The 20596-nt window shown below is 42.4% G+C and overlaps 1 protein-coding gene across 2 annotated transcripts in view; it reads left to right on the top strand.

Annotated features, from left to right (window-relative positions):
* Positions 1–14788: 14788 nt before the first annotated feature.
* The window catches only part of phc2b (polyhomeotic homolog 2b (Drosophila)), a 30335-nt gene continuing 24527 nt past the window's right edge, over positions 14789–20596 (top strand). For both annotated transcript variants that reach the window (XM_086118391.1, XM_086118390.1), the window contains exon 1: positions 14789–14933. The gene's annotated coding sequence lies outside the window, so the exon portion shown is untranslated. The remainder of the gene's footprint in view (positions 14934–20596) is intronic.

Below are 20596 nucleotides of genomic sequence, written 5' to 3'. Positions count from 1 at the left end.
CTCGGTGTGAGTGTGAGCGTGGATGGTTGTTTGTCTATGTGAGCCCTGTGATTGGCTGCTAACCGGTTCGGGGTGTCCCCCGCCTACTGCCCGAAGATGGCTGGGATAGGCTCCAGCACCCCCTGCGACCCTTGTGAGGATAAAGCGGATCGGACAATGGATGGATGGATGGATAGAGCTACACCACACGTGTCAAGTGACAATTCCAATTTGTTTTTGCTCCGGGGTTATGCAATTGCAATTTACTTTATGGTCGTGTAAGCTAAAAAATAAAAATAAAAGCACAGAATTGGATCCATTCGTATCAGAATTGGGTAGTAACACAAGAAAATTTAAAAAGAAATAATGTACCCGCATGTGCTGTTTGAGCCCGTTTAAACATTTGTGTTATGCCTTAAAACAGGTTTCATGACCTCAGGAGATGGTGTTGGGTGACTCTCTATCGCCAAGGCAACAGCCACCGGAGAGTGTCTCAACGAGGTCCTTTTTAGAAAGCTGGCACGTTCAGCAGGCACACAGACGCTTTCTCAAGCCCATTCTTCTTCTGCTTCTTCTCCGACCCGCTTGTGAAATGGCAAGATAAAGCACATCGTCTAACAAAAGGTCATGTGTGTTTAAAAGTCTAAATCTGCACGCCCCTGCCCTTTCTCAATCGTGTCGTTTGGGTTTTGTCCACATATCAGTTCTTTACAGCAGTGGGGGTGGTGGTCAGCAGGGCCATTTGGTACAGGGAGATCGAAAATATGTCATTCATCATCGGAGTCTCAAAGAATTATCTTACAAATCAGATGCCTCCACTGTTGCCTCTATACACATGTACAGTGCACAGTACAATTGTTCATCTCCCACAAACGATCAAAAATATTTGTCCAAAAAAAAAAAAACCTTTTGCAAGAGCTTCTCCTAGAATTGGAGAAGGCCAAATGGTGGAATAGAATAATAGCATAGAACTTTGAAGAAAAAAGAAAGCCACACTTAAGAGGGTGTTATCAGCAGGCCTACTTAAAATACGTGTTAATAACTACGGGAGCTTTTCACACACACAAAACCCATTCTGCATAATATGTGTTTATGGTAAAGTTAGTAGTTTCTCGGAGGCACTAATGAACTAGTTTTAGGGGGTCGTCTTCATGAGCTGGCGGCATTGTGGTCGACTGGTTAGCGCATCGACCTCACAGTGCCGAGGTGGAGGGTACAATTCCAGCTCCGGCCTTCCTGTGTGGAGTTTGCATGTTCTCCCCGCGCCTGCGTGGGTTTTCTCCAGGTCCTTCAGTTTTCTCCCACATTCCAAAAGCATACATGGCAGGTTAATGGAACACTCAAAATTGTCCCCGGTTGTGAGTATGAGTGCGAATTGTTGTTAGTCTATGTGTGCCCTGCGATTGGCTGGAAACCGGCTTGTTGAGACCCCCCCCCCCCCCCAAAAAGGCAAATCATGCTGCAGAAGGAGGAGAATAGACAGTAATCCAAGAGGGCCTTTGCACTGCCCGATTAAATGAAAAAATGTAGGAGGGGAGTGGTTACAACACACACACACACACACACAAATCCAGGCGATTGTCATGGTCAGAAGCAAAAGAATCCAACCCGATCATTGGTCATGCTAAGTGCTCACAGATTTCATCAAAACATGGATTGACTATTACATAATGTGGATTCAGCCAATCAATGTGAATAGTTTGAATTTCCCAAACGACATATTATGGGGAGATTAATGGCTTCCAGCTTTTTGGCTCTTGACTGCAAACCAAAAACCAAACCAGAACCAGCTGGTTGGCGCAAGAGCCGGTAGAATCACACAACAGAGGGCTTTAATGCCCATTCTCCTTGTCCCCACCAAACCCAACAAGGTCTCAATTCACTGCAAGCACCTCCCGACGCCCGACTCAGCTGAGCGGGCAGCAGGCGGGAGGCCAAAATGTGGCCGTAACTCTGCTGGCTAAATTGCTGACACGCTCCCTTCTTTTCTTCACAGGGCCCTCCGTCGGACATGAGGGCCCCTGCAAAAGTCCTCCTTCCCCAGGACAGTGAGGGGGACATTCCGAGAGAAGATGAAAGTCACAAAACTGACCAGAAAAAAAATTGCACATTAATGTAAATGTTGTCGTTAACCTTTCCCATGACCCTCCTGCCATTGTAAATTGGTCAAAGTTATTGCCTGGTACATTTCATTTTGTAAGTGTCAAGTGAGCCGAGAGCTTGGGTCCAAGGATTCTAGAGCATACCCCCCCCAGTCGGAGTCTAGTGTTTTCATCAGTGGTGGTCGAACAGGCCTTCCGCTGTATGCTTTAAAAGCTGATCTTGTTCAGAGAAAATCACCATGTAGCGTAAATTGTACTCCTGGTTGGAACAGAGTGACGCTCATAAAAACTTCTCAAGCTGGCGCTAAAATGCACAGAAAATCGTGCACTGCAGGAAGTTTGGAAGTGTGGTGTGACTTGTGACACGCTGTATAATAGTAGTGGAAATTAGAAGTTGAACTAGACGTTCCATTGTATGATTTAAAAATGAAAGTGGTTCATAGAAAGCAAACTTCTGTCTTGATAACACCTTGTGCTAAATCATTAGAATTATGCAGTCTGACCTTGTTGGTGATTTGTGGATTTATTTATTTTTTCCCAGGACAACATATGCAGAAGAAGTGAGGAAGGAGTTAATGCACACGTTGCGCATGATGAAGGTTTGATCATCACAGCACACCTCCTCCCCTTACCACACCCATCTCCTCATCATTATGTCCATTTGGAAACATGTCACTCCCGCCCACTACCTCGGCAAAAAACAGCCTGTCACACGGCATTAGCTGTTTGGTCGAACTCACCGGACCGTGCGGGCTGAGCTGAGTGAGGTAAGCTTGGGATGAAGCGACCGGGGGAGGACATGCAAACCTTCTGCACTCTCATCAAACCCTCTGTTGCCCAATTAGGACTCTCACTGCACCCTGAGTCATGAATCTCATGATGAGTTTATCATCAACATATATACATAATATATTGCTGAGAAACATTTTTTTAAAATTCAGTTACTTCACATTTGCCACCATAATAGTTTGACTTCAAGGGGAGTTAAACACAAGATTTAAAAATATTCGGTTGTGTTTTAAAGGTTTGCATCCTCCATCAGCTGCTTTTTAACTAAATGTACAAAGTATCCCTGTAAATACTTTGCAGACGTGTAAATACATTAAAATAAATAAATACAAAAAATTCTGGATAAGTACATTTATAAAAAAAAAAAAGTTTTAAACATTTCATCGACTCGCTTAGAAGGCGTGGCAATTATTAGCTCTCCAAATTTGCAAGAAATAATGTTGACCAATGCCTACTTGCTTTAGTTACGAAGAAAAACGCACTTTCGTAAATATTCAACAACAACAAGCTCCAAAATAAATGTCATTCCTTGGACAAAAGTTACATAATAAAACATGATTATAAATGTCATCATCTCTAGATACTTTTGTTTGTGAATTTTTTGAGAAGGTTGTGAACGTGAGATGATCTAGTTGTATAACAAGTTAGCTCTTCACTAAACTTCCTGTGATGGCCGCAACCAATTATGGTGAAAGACTATTGCTATCATTTTTTTGTTTTGTTTTGTTTTGAAAACACCCAAGGCAATGACACAACAAAAAAAGTGGGGCTCCAATAAGTAAAAAGCTAAAGTTACATTCCTTTTGATATCTTAAAATAGGGATCTCAGACTCATTTTTGTGGCAGGCCACATTGTAGTTATCACCGTACAACCAAAGAAATGTTTAATCGTCTCTGTCTCATCATATTATTACATATACACACAAATTGACGGATTACCAGTTTTGAAATCAAAAGTCCGGGGGTAATAGTTTGTTCAGTGCATTAGGTTCACTGAAGAAATTTTTAAAGGAAAAATTTGTTTTTTTTGACGACTGTAACGCCATTATGTATGTAAAATGAATTCACTGAAGCACTTAGCAGCAAAACGTATGAGACATTTAAAATGTAGCTTTAGACATCTTGTTTATGTGACAGAAGTCTACAAGTCTTTAGACATCTTGTTCTTCACGTCACATATCATTTTTTCCCCTCCTCCTACTGTGCGCTGATTACACTATAAAGTCATCAAGTGGGAGGAGGATTTACAAACGCAGTTGCTCAATCACTCTAAGGTTACTTCCTTGTTATATTGTGTTGTTGCCTCTCCCTCTTTTTTTCTCACGCGGGCATTTTTTTGGGCGGACGTGCTCGGTGTCCGATGACAACCTAGCGTCATCCCCTGCAAGTCAGTGATGAACACCAGACAGGCAAACACTTCACATACGCGTGACTCGGCTACTCGGCTGTCCCATTTGCTGCAAATAGAACCTACGCGAGTGTGCTTGCCGGAGTCTCAATTGACCTCACCACATAAACTGTACAAAGTAAATAGTGTTCCCTGCCTATATCAAGGTTCACCTTTCATGGCCTGGCCACGTCACAGATTTTTTTTTTTTTGATGGAACACATCTACTTGGTTAATTGCCCAAATCTGTAATGCCCTAACATGTGGGAAAGGAGAGCTCCGGCATTGATTGTCATTGTCATTTTGGTGAGGTGGTTTTGATTGGTTTTAGTTTTGTTTACAGTGTCCCTTTTCATGTCTCGTGTCCATTTGTTCTTGTCCTTTGTGTCTATCGGTCAACTCCCTCGGCCACTTGTGTTTTGTCCAGGTGTTTCTCGTTGTCTTGCCATTTTTGCTTGTGTTTAGTTCCCTGCTTCGTTTCCATCTTGGTTTGATTATTGCTTTGAGTCCGTGTCATGTTCGTGTCTGTGAGTTTGCTACTTTGTGTCTTGGTTTTTGAACTTGTATTCATTTGATTCCTCGTTTGCATTTTTGGAAAATAAATATTTAGTTTTTTGAGTCCTTCCTGCAATCCTGCATTGCCTCCCTGCTTCCCTGATTTTAGGTCCTCAGCTCTGCCACTACCACAACAGAGATGCACTTTTTAACCGTTCTTTGAGCGCCAGGGAGAACAGTAAAAAACAAACACAATCAGCACACTCAGGAGCTGCTGTCGACAACAGCTCACTTCCAGACACTCGTACGCGAACTCGCCATATGTTGACCTATATTAGCCTACTATCAATGTGACTAAATTGGCTACAAATACACAACGAGCATTCATGATTAAAAGTTTTTTTCCCCTGCAGTTCATCTCATAGAGCAGGTCTGACCAAACCTTTTTGACGGAAGATCTACTTTTGGATCAAACAACTTCCCGCGATCGACCCGTTACCGGACACGCGCATGCGCACACACTTACTGTTAGAGGAATCTATGAGCAAAATTGTATCATGTTTAAAGTTTCATTTAATCTGGGCACATCTAAACGTTTGGGTGCGTATCCAGCACCCCCAAATGCCTGTGCACAAAGGCACCTGGCCAGAGGGCTGTTGAAGTCCACAATTAGCACGTCAATGCAGGTGGGCGATCACGGGGGAAAGGGCGAAACTCGGTCACAAAAGGGAAATGAATAATTCGGGAACAGCGGTTGAACAACAAAAGACGAGTTGAGAAGACCCGTCGCGCCCAGGCGACATTGGCCATCCGCAAAGTCTGCAACATGTTAATTCGATGTAGACCAGACAGAAAAGGCGCCAACGTACTGGTGATTCAATGTTTAAAAACAGGTAACCAATCACTACCGAGGAGCCTGCAAATATGGGGGGGGCAGTGTTTTCCTTGTATGTTACAATAAAAGTCTGAATTGGCGGGAAGGGAGCTCGAGTGTGTGATCGCGGAGTAACTAAACCATCATTGGCTCTCAGAGATCCGCTCCCGCCGATATTGAAGACAATTTTCCTGTGTGCCGAGTCATTTCTTTAACTTTGTCCGAGAAAATCTCTGACACTTACACACTCATGCCGCAAAGAGCAACAGCCATAACGGCAGGCCAAGATGAACGAGGCACGGGATGCACTTTCGCAGCGTGCGAACTGTCGTAGAACGTGTACCGTTTAAAAATGCTTCTCTCGGTGAATTGTACATGAAAGGCTGTTTTTTTTTTTAAACAACAGCCCCCTGACTGACATCCCGCCCTGCGAATAGAAACGTGTGTCGCAGGCTATGATGCAAATCCTCGTTGACAAAATGTTGAAATTTAATATTTATCTGACACATTTTTACAGCTTTGGAAAACGTTAATAATATTTGTGTCATGTTTGTCCTTTTACAGAAACCATATTCAAACAAAAAATAGACATTTCCCTCCCCCATCTTTTTCCATTTTCAAACATTTTTGAAAAACCTCCAGGGAGCCACTAAGGGGCGCTCAAGAGCCACATGCGGCTCTTGAGCCGCGGGTTGCCGACCCCCGACCTAACCGGTCGGGGGTTAGGTCGATGTGCGATGATCACAATGCACAAACTCTCCACGTAATTCATGCCACACTAAAAACGTTCATAATTGGAAGCCAGGAGATGGCAACAAAGAACACCTTTATTTTCATAATGACACTCATCAGTTCAACTTAATTGTTCCTTGGAACCTAGAGGTTGCAAAATAGCATCAAAACAATACTTTTATGAATGAGCACAAAAACAGAATAGTTTTTAGTGAATATCGTAGGATAGCTCCTCCCTAGAAATTTGTGGATCTGGTGGAAATAGGTGGATCTGTGAATTGTGAGAATGCAGGAGAACACTCCTTGATATTTTTACGGGTAACAAAATTGAGACATGTATGCCAAAATACTACTTCCAAATTAAATCGATATCATTTCCTTTTTGGTTTAATGTTGCAAAATCAGCTTGAAATGATTTTCAAATCTTTTAGGATCACAGTTTTGGGTACAATTTGATTTGAAAATATTCTATAGTATAGTCAACTGTCAACGTTTCAATTGTGTTTTTTTCCCAGCGACAAATCACTGGGCGCCTGGAGAAAACTATTTCCTCAGAGCGACCTGTTCTGCATGGTTTCTGAGAAGAAAACATTGAAGTCCCCTCAGCGAACCTCCCCCTAAACACACATGATGGGAGGAGCAGCCATATTCAGTACTGGAAGAGTGCTGAAACTGACTTGTAGAATATAATGAATGGCGAGCTACCTTCCAAAACTCCTGCATGCAAACCTATAATATCGTACGTGAATTGGTTCTTCTCACTTATTTCCGATTAGTGTCACTTTTATGACTGCCTTACCCGGGCAATATCCATATTCTCCATCTATCGCGTCGTTGACGTCCTATTTTTGATTTATGGCATTTTATGTCCAAATTTGAACATTGATAGGAATGGAAAATTCCACTCAAACACACACACCTGCTCACACACACACACGCAAACGAGTGACAGTACTGCTTCTTTTTTTTTTTTCTTGGGGAACAGGTTTAGCAAAGCAAGCAAACAAATTGGAGCCGTTTCACATTGTTACTCATCCATCCCGTTTGTGGAATGAAGAAGTGCTATCTGCGAAATGAATGGCATTGCTATTCACAAGTGCCATTAAAAGGAGGAAATACTTCTGACTAAATATACCTGGATACATATCTTTATTTAAAGAGAAAGTACATGTCGAATTTTTAAAAGAGGCAGTAATGACATTTTTTCTTGCTGACGAGCGAGAAAATTGACCAGAGCCTAGCAAAAAGTCCGGCTGCATTTATTGCAAATTCCTTGCTAACCTTCAGACTCATGTAGCTCATCATACATTTATTACTGACATTTATTTATTGCTCGAGAATAACAGCAACACACACTCATTTAAACAAAAATACCTCTGATTTTAAAAGTATAGCAAATTCATTTCCCTGTGCATAAAAACAATATAGTCTTTGCTGTGTCCTAAGTTCTAAATATTTAAAAATTATGCAGAGTTGGTAAAATGAGCTTCACCCTTGATCATGAAGTCTGTCAAATGCGTTACAAATTGTGCAAATTAAGTAATTATATTGAATTTGCACTGCAAGAAGTTAATCCCGTGGCCTTTGTTCAAAAGGATTAAAACTATAAATGGTTGTTTACAAAAACTCCTCTGACAATTATTGAATTGTCTTTGATGTTTCTGAAAATGGAAGACAAAATTGTTTTCCATGTTCACACAACACATATTTCATGTTTGGTGAAGTTGAAAAATGGAATATGAGGTGATAAAAAAAAAAAAAAGACGATCCAAAGTTTTGAATGGGGCAAGATGTCCAAACTACAGCTCGAGGCCCATTTGTTGCCGGCATGAATTTTTCATACTTCAGGTAGGTCGAACAAACAAAGTTGTCTTTGATTATTACAAAACAGGCATTTTGGGTTCTTTAAAGTTGCAAAATTGTCTTTTATTTTTTTGAACACACATCAGGTTTGTTGAATAACACATTTGTAAAATTGTCCTTGAAATAAAGACCTCAGTTGCCTTTGTTTTTTTACAAAGAAAAATGACGTGTCATTCCAAAAATGACCAAAGCAACTTTTGTTGAAGACAAAGTAAAACACTACATTGTTATCTTTGTCAGCCATAAAAGGGGACAGCACTGGCACTTTTTCTTGCTGACAAGTGAGGGGAATTGATGAGTGCCTAGTCAAAAGTCCAACCAGGCACGGGCTTTGGCTGTCAGCAAACACTTTTGGTGGGCCTTTGATTACCAATTCTTCCACCGTCGCCGCAAAACAACGAAAACACTGCAGCCTTGTTCATCTCTGCACACACATCGGTGCACACTACAGGGCACATTGTAACTTCTGTGGGGAGAATCCTATTATTTTGATCGGCTGTGAGGGAATTGAAGTAATGAGAGCGTGATGGGCCGGCCGCGTGTGAGAGGACGCTCTGGGCTGTGCTGTTTTGCCCCCCTTTCATAACTCATTTTCACATTGAAAATAAATTAAGTGTTGAAGTACCAGAATCACACTTTTTTTCGCTTTGCAGTCTTGCATCCAATTGTGTGCGAGCAGTTTAACCATTGTCAGCCTGATCGTTTTCTGAGCAGATTGTGTCAGAAAAAGAAAATCACTCATCACACCCCAATCCACAGGATGATCTTTTAGAGACATGAAAATATCAGGCCTTTGCCAACTTTGACATAAAACAAAATCAGGCTCCAAATCCACCTTATTATTGGTATGTGTGTTTCAACTTTAGGTTCATTGTTTTATTTCTGAAGTGTTCTTTGTTTCTTGAAGTCAAGATGGCGCCCGAGTAGGCAGCCGTCAACAGGTGCTCTCATGAGCCTTGCTTTTTTTTTGGGGGGGGGGGGGTTGGGTTGTTTTTGTGTTTGTTTTGTCACTTTGTGTTTGTTGTTACGTCATGTGGACCTGATGTGGACTTTTTTCAGCATTTTTTGGCCACGACATTCATCAAGGAGGAGACTCTGTGCTTGGTGGTTGCGCCTTCTCGGCAGCATGAGTATACCAGCACTGTTTTTGACTGGGAGGAATGTCGGCGCCATTTGACTGTCGTTGCTGGACAGTCCCGGGGCGCTTGTGTCTTGCGCCTGTAATGGGCAGCATTTTTCACAGCCCCGCTTTGTTCGGCAGAGAGATCGGTGCTGTTGAACGGTCTCCGGCTGGATGGATGTAAGGCTTGAGGAGCCGACGATGAGAAGAAAGGAGCGTTAGCGCGGAGCGCCGATGCGGATTTGGATCTGGGAGTCGCGGCTTGGAGTTTGAAGCGGATTACGTGGGACAGGAGAAGTGAACTCATCTCTTTTCGTCAATGGACGCTACAGCTTCGTGTTTGCTTTCAAAACTTAGCTTGTAGCAGACGTGTGCACATTTTCAGCATGACGTCTCTGATCCACTGGTGAAAGGACACTTTGATCCTCTCCTCTTTCATCTAGAACTGCTTCAGACAACAACGTGTATGCAGAAAAGTGGTGAAGATTGCACGACTGTCTGTGTCCTATGTGTTGTGTTATTTTTGTTATTTTGACTTCAAAATGGCGCCGCGAGAGTGGCTGCCTTTCCAGCAGCTCCTATATTTTGTTGTTCTACTTCTTCCTTTCATAACTTTGCTGCTGTGAATTGGGAATTTCTCCATTGCGAGACTAATAAAGGTTATCTTATAACCTTTATTTTATCTTATCTTCTTTTAGCTACGGTATGCCACAATGACAATGCCGAACTAGAATGTCACCTCCCTCCTGTTTTATAAGATCGATAAGAAAACCTTTATTTGCCTCACAATGGAGAAATTCCCAGTTTATGATCAACAGGAGAGTGTTGTAATGTACTCGCTTGTGTTTAAAGGACGACACAGATGCTGATGCTCTTTAGTTGCTTTACTGTAGTCCCACAAGTGCCAGCAGAATGCACGTTAGTTCAGAAGCTGCTACCGGCCGCAGCATACGGCGAGTTCTCATCTGCAGTCTTCCTTTAAAATCCCTCGACTCTGTTCCTTTACTCTTCCATCTCAGACATGACAGAGACTTCTGACAAACACATAAAGAGCAACTTTTAACTTACTACAATTAGAAACAACTATTTCCAAACGGGCTGGAAAGTGGGTGGATTCACCATCACGATAGTATAAGACGGAGTGATGCTTCCATTGAAGCCTTTGTGACTAAAACTCTGATGTGAATTCCTGCACCTGAACTTTGATCCAAAAATTGAATGTCTGCATACGTTCTACTATTTCCTGTTGTACTACATCATAATGACGCACACACACATATTAAAAATTAGCCTGAATCAAATTAGTAGAGGGATACTTTACTAATTTTGCTATTTTCAGCAGTAAAAAGTTAATATTTTGTCTATAATGAATATGATAACTTCATTATTTTTCATATAAAATTTAATACCTTTAAAAACCGCATTTTGCCACTTGCTGTCTACTGAAAATGACATCACAGGTACTCTCACGGGTTGCGAACATCAGATGAGCCGTGATTGGTTGTTACTTGACCCCTGAGCACATACGATGTCATTTTCAGTCGACAGCAAGTGGCAAAATGCATTTTTTCAAGGTGTTAATTGTACATGAAAAATAATGGTCATCAAAGTCATTAGACACAAAACATTAACATTTTACTGCTGAAAATGACTAAATAAGTGAAGTATTCCTTTAAGATGGCAAATCCATGTGAACACCACCAAGTTGGGCCATGGTATGGACTATGTGATTGTGACATTAAACAGAACGAAAGACCTGACGTTTGTGCCATTTCCAGAAAAAAAAAAAAAACAAATCTCACGCTCAACTGTCTCAGATGTGTGAGGTGGGTGGGGTGGTATGCGGGATATGGGGTTTACTCAGTCTCATTACATGTCCATAACATTAGATAATCCTTCAGAAACATCCAAGAATTAGGCTTTGGCTAACGATGATTATAAGGTTAGAATTTGCTCAAAATTGCTCTGATTGTCGGTATGCTTGTGTCGAGAATAGGGACCGATACTTGGCGCAGACTGCATGATATAATTAAAGCCCCTCCCACAAATAAATGTTGACATTTGTCAATATTAATAGAATAAACTGGAAATATATCACAAACTATGACTCTAAATCTAACCAGCTCATTTTGCAGTATGATATAGAGTATAAATAAATGGCTTCCAGATTATTTGATTTGTGAAAAATGCACCAGAAATGCTCATGCGACAAAGACTCTCCGGCACCAAGACAGGCAAAACTTCGCTTATCCCTAACATATAAAGCATGTCTCTCAGTTGAAAGGTCAACAACACCAATTAATCCAATACCCTCCTATTTTGACAGGGCTTTGGTGGCTTCTTGTGACATCTTCAGACATTTCAAAAAGAGCAGTAAAATACAAATAGGTGAATTTTTAGCAAGTAGCAGGACGCAGTAAATAAATGCGAATGTTTAAATTTGTGAATATTGAATGGCGGATAGTGAGTTCGGTAGTCCTTTACTGTTTGTTTGTTTTTTGTTTGTTTTGTTTTTAAGTCTATCTGAGGTCATGCGAGGGAGGGGATGTCTGCTGTGGTTCAATTAGACTAAATATCCTTCTTCACAATAGTCATCGATGCTGTGCAAACATGATGAGTGGGAAACATGCAAGCCATTCCTGAACTAATAAGCAAACTTTGATGACACGGTTCAAACGGGCGGGCCAGTCTCTGTTTACAATGTCGAAGACAAGGACAAAACGCAAACACAAAAGAGGAAGCCGACCGAGGAAGGGCAGCCTTTGACAGCAGGAATGTTCATTGTCCCAGGAAAACAATTGTGTTCATACCTGGTTGCTATTTTAAACACTTCACCAACCCTGGGAGATGACATTGGTAAGACATTTTAAACACAATAGACCTAACAAGCAAACTGTCAACGTAACGTTTGCAAATGACTTTTTTAAAGCAATGAATCGTTCTATTTCTTCATGGCGAACATGATTTCTCCATGTTTGCGCTGGTGTGGCTTGGTCGAACGTGATCAGACTTGTAAACTGGTTAGACAATGTCGCCTCCTTGTGCTGATTTACTACAACAGCATCACTGCCAAGTTAGAGGCGAAATGTACTCAAAACTTCGAATTTTGCATCCGCCCATTAGCTGCTAAGCAGCTGCGAGCCTCCGACTTCCATTTCATTTTATATTTTATTTTTAATTTGATGAAATTGAAATATGTATTTTACAGCTCGAATATTGCAGGGTATATTGTATTCTAACTATTCATGAACCTTTTTAAAGTATTTTATTTTCAAAACACTACGGAGAGATTGTATCCCAAATTGCCCAGTTTTAGTTTTAATTATTTAAATAGTTTATTACGTCCAACTACAATGAAGTTGGGACAATGATTTGCAAATCATGTTCAACCTACTGTATATTTAATTGAATACTGTACACTACAAGGACAAGATAATTAATGTACAAATTGATAAACTTGATTGCTTTTAACAAAAAAAATCACTCCACAGCACAATAAAAAAAAGCACACCGTTGTCATGCAACAGAATGTCTGACTTTTCAGAGTGGATTAATATCAAATCAGCTCTGAATTTAACATAATATGGTAAATGAAAAGGACGGTACAGAAGAAGGCTTTGAACAACAAAGAAGCACTCTTTTTCCGATAGTCTCCACAGGATGTGGCTGGCCATGCTTTGGATGTTGAAGCTCAGGCCACAATGTCGACATTGAACTTTTTTCAGCACTTACACTATCGTGGGCAATTGAAACAGAAGACAGCATCATAACTGGTGGAGTTTGTTGTGCTTCTAAAGATGAGGGAGTTGACAAATCCACTGGAGTGAAGGACAAAGCTATGGGCAATGATAATATCCAACATTTTAGATTACACTTATAAACTATCTCTCTCTCTCTCTCTCTCTCTCTCTCTATATATATATATATATATATATATATATATATATATATATATGAACTGCATGATATATACTGTATATACATATAGATGTATATACAGTATATTTTTATATAATATATATATATATATATATCTACATACACACACACACACATGTACATACACATCAAGTTTCTCCACCATGACATAATCATTTCGACTGGGTGAAGATCCAGAGCCACTTTCAGACTACACTGTCTGAAACACTGAAGAAGAGGCAGTATCATGCAAAAGCACGCACGCACGCGCGCGCGCACACAGTGTGAAAGGAACCCCAAAACCGAGTCAATTAGCCACACAAACACACACACACACACACTCCACGTGTGCACCCTGTAAAATTCTCTTGATAAGTAGAGCTTCGTTGATATCTATCAGATGCTCAATGTTTTTGTTAGCTAACTATACTACAAGTCCTGGGTGTTTTTTTCTCACATCGTACACATCAAAATCCCTCAAGGACAACGTCAACTCTGACTCTGTATAATTTGTGCTGCATGTTACACAGAGAACCATATCACCGTTCTGCCACCCTTTTTTAAAACTTTAAATTGTTACCCATGACATAACAGGGAGGTGAAGCTCATGCTAAAAGCCACACAAACGCTCTGTGTGAACGTTGCCTTCATTTTGAAACTTTTGACAACAAACAGTCTGGTTCACTCAATGTTTTGTCATGGAGAAGATTTAATCAACCGATGGCTGTTCTGATGCTTTAAAGTATTTTGAAGACATAGACATATGGAATTATTTTATATAATGTGAACTATTTTCAAGAATATGAAACAGAAAATGCGGCTTGGTGGTCGACTGGTTAGCACGTCGGCCTCACAGCGCAGAGGTGCCGGGTTGGATTCCGGCTCCAGCCTTCCTGCGTGGAGTTTCCATGTTTGCATGCACGAGGAAAGGGGAAAAAAGGGACGTCTAGACAATTGTACATGAACAGCGGCTTGGGAAAGCGGAATTATGCGACAGTCAGTTGTCGGCAGGAAAGTCCTGCAGGAGCAGTTTGATTGCGATGCATGACAGGTGAAGAGAAACGCCCACCGCTCAGCTGGATCTCAAAACAAAAACAGACTGATCTGTCTGATGACAGTTACTTTATACGGTATCAGCCATCTTAAGTCGCTTTGTTTTTATTATTGTATTATTGGAAAAAAATGCTATTTTTCTTCATTTAAAACGTGTAGCATATTAATTATTGGTTTTAGTTTGGATGGAACGGATGAATAGCATTTCCATTCATTCAATGAGAAACGTTTCTTCCTATTCAAACAACTCTTGAAAGGTCGATTTTCCACAGTAGGTCTCCCTTATGTGCCCTGAAAGAATTTTCAGGGTTAACGGCTCGTGCCATGGAGACCGAACGGCGCAAGTTGACAGGCGCCGTATAACCTCGGAACCAGAGAAGAGCGGTGAGAAAGAAGCGGGCGGGACCCCACCAACCCGCCCCGTGCTCTTCGCTTATTGGTCGCCTTTGGTCATGTGACCGGTGTGGAATGCAAATGTCAAAAAAAAGTTGCTCTCCGCTTGCTCTGCTACTGCTGGCGTTTAGCGCTTCTTCGGCGGGCCAGAAATGGACTACGTCGTAGGCTAAGCAAGGGGAGACGACACCCAGAAGGAAGGGCGACCCGTTGAGGCTTACGACAACGGTAGGCGGGAGGCTTGTTTATAAAATTTCCGCCTCTTCAACACCATCTGACCCCCGCTATTAGCTTGTTACCTCGTTTGTTTGCAGGCTCGCTAGCTACAACATGCTCCCCCCGAAACACCAAATGTTTTGTTGTCGCTTGTTCATTAAAGTCCAAATATTACATGTTGTTTTTTTGGTCAACACCCCAGTTTCGCGAGTTTACCTTAGCACAGTAGTGTGATGGAATTTATCACGCACGCCACGAATGGAAACAAACGCATGAGGGATAACATTTAAATGGGGCTGTCAAGCTCGGTTGCGCCGACAAGTCCCATTTTTGACTAGATGCGTGGAGTAAGATACGGGCGAGCGTGACATCACAGGCTCTATTTTGACAAGCGTCTGTCATGGCAGCATGACCGTGGCCCTCCATTAACCTCACGTCGAACTCCCACTTCGGTTTACATTTGCGAGAAACATGTAGGTCAACCACGTGGCTGCAGTGGGAAGTTGTTCCGAGTGGAAAGTGGCACCCCCTGGCCTCAGGATTAAGACTCATATCCACATTCTTGCTGTTAATGGGGGACATGAAGCATCTGTATGTACCGGTACTTTCACTTTGGAACCACAGGTTTGTGGTCCATGTCCTGCTTGAGGAGGAGTAAAAAAGCAACGAGTTATTGTAGGTGTGGTAGTCTCCTTCTTGAAAACTGTCACGCTGTACTTGAGCAAGGCGCTGACATGATTCCCCCCTCCTACCTTCCCGCATATAATAACTATATTTTGTGTTGGACACCAAATCACATATTTTTGTTGTTGGTCTTAGAGATAGAAAATGCCAACATGTTTTGCAGTGTCTAGGAGGGTGTCCAGTTGTGTCTTTGATCATGAGCAATATCAGTCATTTCTTGGGGCCCACCACTAGTCACCAGCCAGCAACAGCTACTTTGATACCCTATTTGGGGGATGCATTGTTGGTGCCGTGTTTTGTCATTGACCTGGGCAAACGTTAACCATCTCTGAGGGCAACAGCCCCTGACCTGGTTTGCCTGCGCTGTTGTGGCACCTCTTGAGCTGGGGCAAGGGAGATGGTGTCTTTCTCAAGGGCATCTTAACAGCAGTCAGACCGACAGGATTTAAAATGAGAACCCCGTGAGTGTTTTTTCCACCGGATTTGCTAAAAAGCTCGGCATTATAATCAATGAATAACTCTGGCTGTTGTTTATGAAAACATTCAATTCAGAGTACAGTATGACATGTGTATATGGATGTAATCCTGTACGAAAACATTCAAACTATAGGAGTGCTTGCATGGGGTCCTCTGTTATTGTTTACAACTAATAATACTGCCAATATCATGTGCGGAGCGGCTGATAATGCAACAGAGCAACATTAGAACTGACAGCGTAGGACACCAACCCACTATGACTTGGGAGCTCAGTGCTAGCGGGACTGCTCGGACCAAGTGGGTAATCCCATCGTGCGCGGTTTACAGCACAGTAGAGCATTGCATTTCAAACAATAACGCTAGGCTAATAACCGCAGCCAATCGAGATTGCCGTCCTTCCAATTGCAATGGGTCTCATCTCCGCTCCATGTCAAAATTTTCCACATGCTGAGCATCTAGCTCTTACATGTATGGTCCAACATATATCTTGCCAACAACCTCCTTTTCCTCCAACTCTTTAAACACCTGCATCCCCTCAGATAAATTTGGAATATTGCTTTCCAAATCGATTTTTAGTTTTGTACACTTTCCATGTTGAGCCCTGCTATTGTTGTCCTGGAAGTGTCACACTTCTGGGTTTGTCGCTCGGCAAGATGTCACTTTACTTGTGACATAAAAATATTTCATTTGGGATTTTCTAAAATTATTCCACTCTTGACCTGTCTCTATGAATGGAGCTCTGGATTGACTCTTCTAAATTGGGCACACTTGTCATGGAAAGCAGCTAGGGTGTCTTTGTGCTGCTCTACTCAGCTGTGTGAAGGGAGGCCATTGCATTCTGAAGTATTAATTACAGGACTTTGTTTAGACTTTGGTTTGTAACTGTATGGGTTGATGCAGATTAAACCTTAAAAGAATGCTGTAAAGCACAGGTGTCAAACTGGTTCTCGAGGGCCACCACACTGCATTTTTTTTGTTTTTTTGGGGGGGGATATTTCACTCTTCCAACAGCCTGATAACAATCCTGGTGATTTAAATCAGGCTCCTGCTGATCATTTGAATCAGGCATATTGCAGGAGGGAAACATCCAAAACAGGCAGGATTGTGATCTCCGAGGAGCAGAGTCTGATAACGGTGCTGTAAAGTCTGCTTTCCCCCGTTCGCTGCCTTTGTCAACATTGTTTGCTGTGAAGCAAATGCCAGAAATGACCCCATCTTAAATCGGACAGCAGGGAGCCAGGAAAGTGTCGAGACGGCCATATTTGTCGATGAAACTGATTGGCAGCAACGGCTGATGCACACTTCAGTTACAGGGCAGAGATAGAAGTAAGTCACACTGCAAAAAAATTGTCCACAAGCGAGAACAATCACACGGGGTTGTGTTCCTTTAAAGGAGGGGAGGGAATTTCTGGTTTCAAAGGAATTATAGACATGAAAGTGTTGACAGTGTGTATCTTACTGCTTGCTTTGTAAACAGTCACTTTGGTATGCGACACACATCACGCTCATCTTTTTATTTACAGCATCATTACATACTTCGCAACAAACCACACTCCCTGGCAAGATGCCGAGGTTGATGCTTTTCCACCTTTAATTGCTAAAATTCATGTCAGTAAATAATTTGGGCTTGTTGAAAGTGCTATAATGTGTGATTGTTTTTCAACAATAGAAATAGTCTGAAAAGTAGTGGTGTGTCAATCGATAAGCTGATTTTTGTGGAAAAAGTACTTGATCAGCATATGTCGATCAAAGCCTTTCATCGCCATAAAGTTTGTCAAATTTAAAATTCATACACGGGTGATATTTGTAGATACATTTTCAGTTGCTGTTGGTATTTTATGCAGGAACTGTTTTGAAGTTGCTAAATCAAAAATGACAGAAAAGTAATTCCTTCATTCATTTTCCAATCCGCTTTATCCACACAAGGGTCGCGGGGGGGGGGGGGGGTGCTGGAGCCTATCCAGCTGTCTTCGGGCAGTAGGCAGGGGACACCCTGAACCGGTTGCCAGCCAATCGCAGGGCACACAGAGACGAACAACCATCCGCGCTCACACTCACACCTAGGGACAATTTAGAGTGTTCAATCAGCCTGCCATGCATGTTTTTGGAATGTGGGAGGAAACTGGAGGACCCGGAGAGAACATGCAAACTCCGCAGCTGGGATTGAAGGTACCTCTGCACTGTGAGGTCGACACGCTAACCACTGGCCCACAGAAGAGTCACTTTGCATAAAATATCTTTTCACATTTTTTTTCCTGCATTTTTCTGCAAGGGCCATCACTGTATTTTAGTATACGGAGAGCAGCCTTATTCATTCATGTATTAAATTTAAACCTCAGGGAAAAGCTTGTAGACATCTATCTGCATTGTTGTTGCGACTAATAATATGCTTGGTTCCTCATTTGAGCAGAACAGTAGCTTGTGGCCTGTGCTTGTTCATTAAAAAACACTGTTTAGTCTAGTTTCTCATGACGCTCTCTGGATCCCAGCTTTCGTACCCTGAAGTTTATCATCATGTGGTACCCTCTCATTGTCGCTTTTTTTGTTGACCTCCCATCCCAGTCTTCCTCATAAGTGCAAAACTCATGGCCTGCATCTGTGGCCGCACCTCCGGCTAATCTATATGCTAATGAGAAGTTGATAATCAATGAGCGTCATGCGCGGTCGGCCACAATCAATACATTATTTCAGTGGCATGGCTACATTTCACCGAGCCAGACGTGCGGGTTCCGTCTTAATGTGATGGGGCAGCCCATAAGCACGCCATTATTCCCTGATTCCATCGACTCGGAGTGCCCATGAATGAATAAGGATCTCTGAATTTCCCAAAAAGTCAGTTCATTCACTGAAGAGGTTATTGCTGTTTTATTCCAGATTTTTTTTCATGATATGTTATCTGTGCGACAACTTAGGCCCATTATCAGAACTCAGTCGGTCCTCTGTTCACGCCAACAGTTCTGTTTTGGGTGAGGTGGCATAACACAAATTTATATAAATTGGAACGTTTCTACTAAAACAGTTTCTTAGCTTGTATCAACTGGTGCATTCCAATGTTTGTGCGTCTCCAGTAAGGAGTGTTCCAATTTTAAGTGATGATTGCTTCAAGGATGCCAAGCTACGCTGCGGGCATGGGAAAGTTATACAGCCTGACTGAATATGAGCAGAATACACACTTCATTCCCCCTCTCGGCAGGGGCGGTTCTGGATCAATTTCACTGAGGGGGCCGGGCTGGGGCCAGGGGTTTTGATGGGGGGGCACATTCAACCCAGGGCTAAAAAGACAGATTCGAAATCTTATTTGACTTTTTATTTCTTCAGACTTTGAAATTGTAGTCATAACATTACAGTGATGAGAAAAAAACAGTATTAGGAGGGCTAAAATGTCTGCAAGCGTAACAATACGTCTGTTGAGAATATTCAAGCCAGGGGATGATATGGTACCAGCCTGCCGGGGACAAAAATTGCAAATACACTGAAGCTAGATGTTTTACATGCATATAATTATCCAAATTTTAAAAGGCAATGTCTTATATATTGATCCTGTTAAATAAAAATTAAAATAAAAAGGGAGACTAAAAAAGTTACACACACACGCGCACACACACACACACACGCGCGCGCACACACACGCACACACACACACACAAATAGCACTCGTGTCGTGGTAATTTACTTCTCTGCGGACTGCTTCTCATTTTCCCGCTCATTTTTAAATGGCGCAGCGCACTAAAGGGTCCGACTAGAATGTTAAATCACGCACTTTGGTTCCACCTTTCGCGTCGGCGACTCGGCACGACTGCGTAATCTGCGCTCGGAGGGGTGGCCACAGGGGGGGCCAGAATCGGTGCTACAGGGGCACTGGCCCCCGTTGCCCCCCCCCCCCCCCCCCCCCCCCCCCCCCCCCCAGAACTGCCACTGCCTCTCGGACTCGTAAGAGTCCGACACCTGAAATGATTTAAATAGAGGTATCAGCGGCATCATCGTCGCAGGCGGCTGGCGCAACATCAAGCAAGGGTTGTGTGGAAAGATCAGACGTCAACATCTTATTAGCAGAACAAGAAGCAAAAGCGCGCAACATTGACCACATGTTGATTGTTAAGGAATGTCCCTGTCCATGGTGTGTCAGATGTCTGCCGGGGTGGGGCCATGAATGAATCGACGAAAGCGTTGTGTTGTGGAGTTGGATGAATGACCAGGAGAGGGCTGTTGTAAGTCTGGGCGGGAATGTCATGGTGAGAAGGGAGTGAGATGTGGCGGGAGAGGGTTCTTCAGTTCGTTCTGGAACAGGAAGGGGCTCTGCAGTGATGAAGTGAAGTATGGCGCAGTCGTGAGAGGGGAGGGGGGTTCTTATGCTCATCAGTGATGAATTGAACTATAGCGCAGTCGTATTCTCCAGGACCTTAGGGTAGACTACCTGGTCCCAGGTTGATATTCACCGGGTTTATTCTGCCCGTATACCGTGAAATCAACCTCTTTTGCAATATGTGATCAACAAGTGGTAGCTGGTGCTGGAT

Source organism: Hippocampus guttulatus, chromosome 8 (genome assembly GCF_054856545.1).
Source record: "Hippocampus guttulatus isolate MCC_2025c chromosome 8, RoL_Hgut_1.0, whole genome shotgun sequence".
NCBI lineage: Eukaryota > Metazoa > Chordata > Actinopteri > Syngnathiformes > Syngnathidae > Hippocampus > Hippocampus guttulatus.
This window is presented reverse-complemented; position numbering and strand designations above follow the sequence as displayed.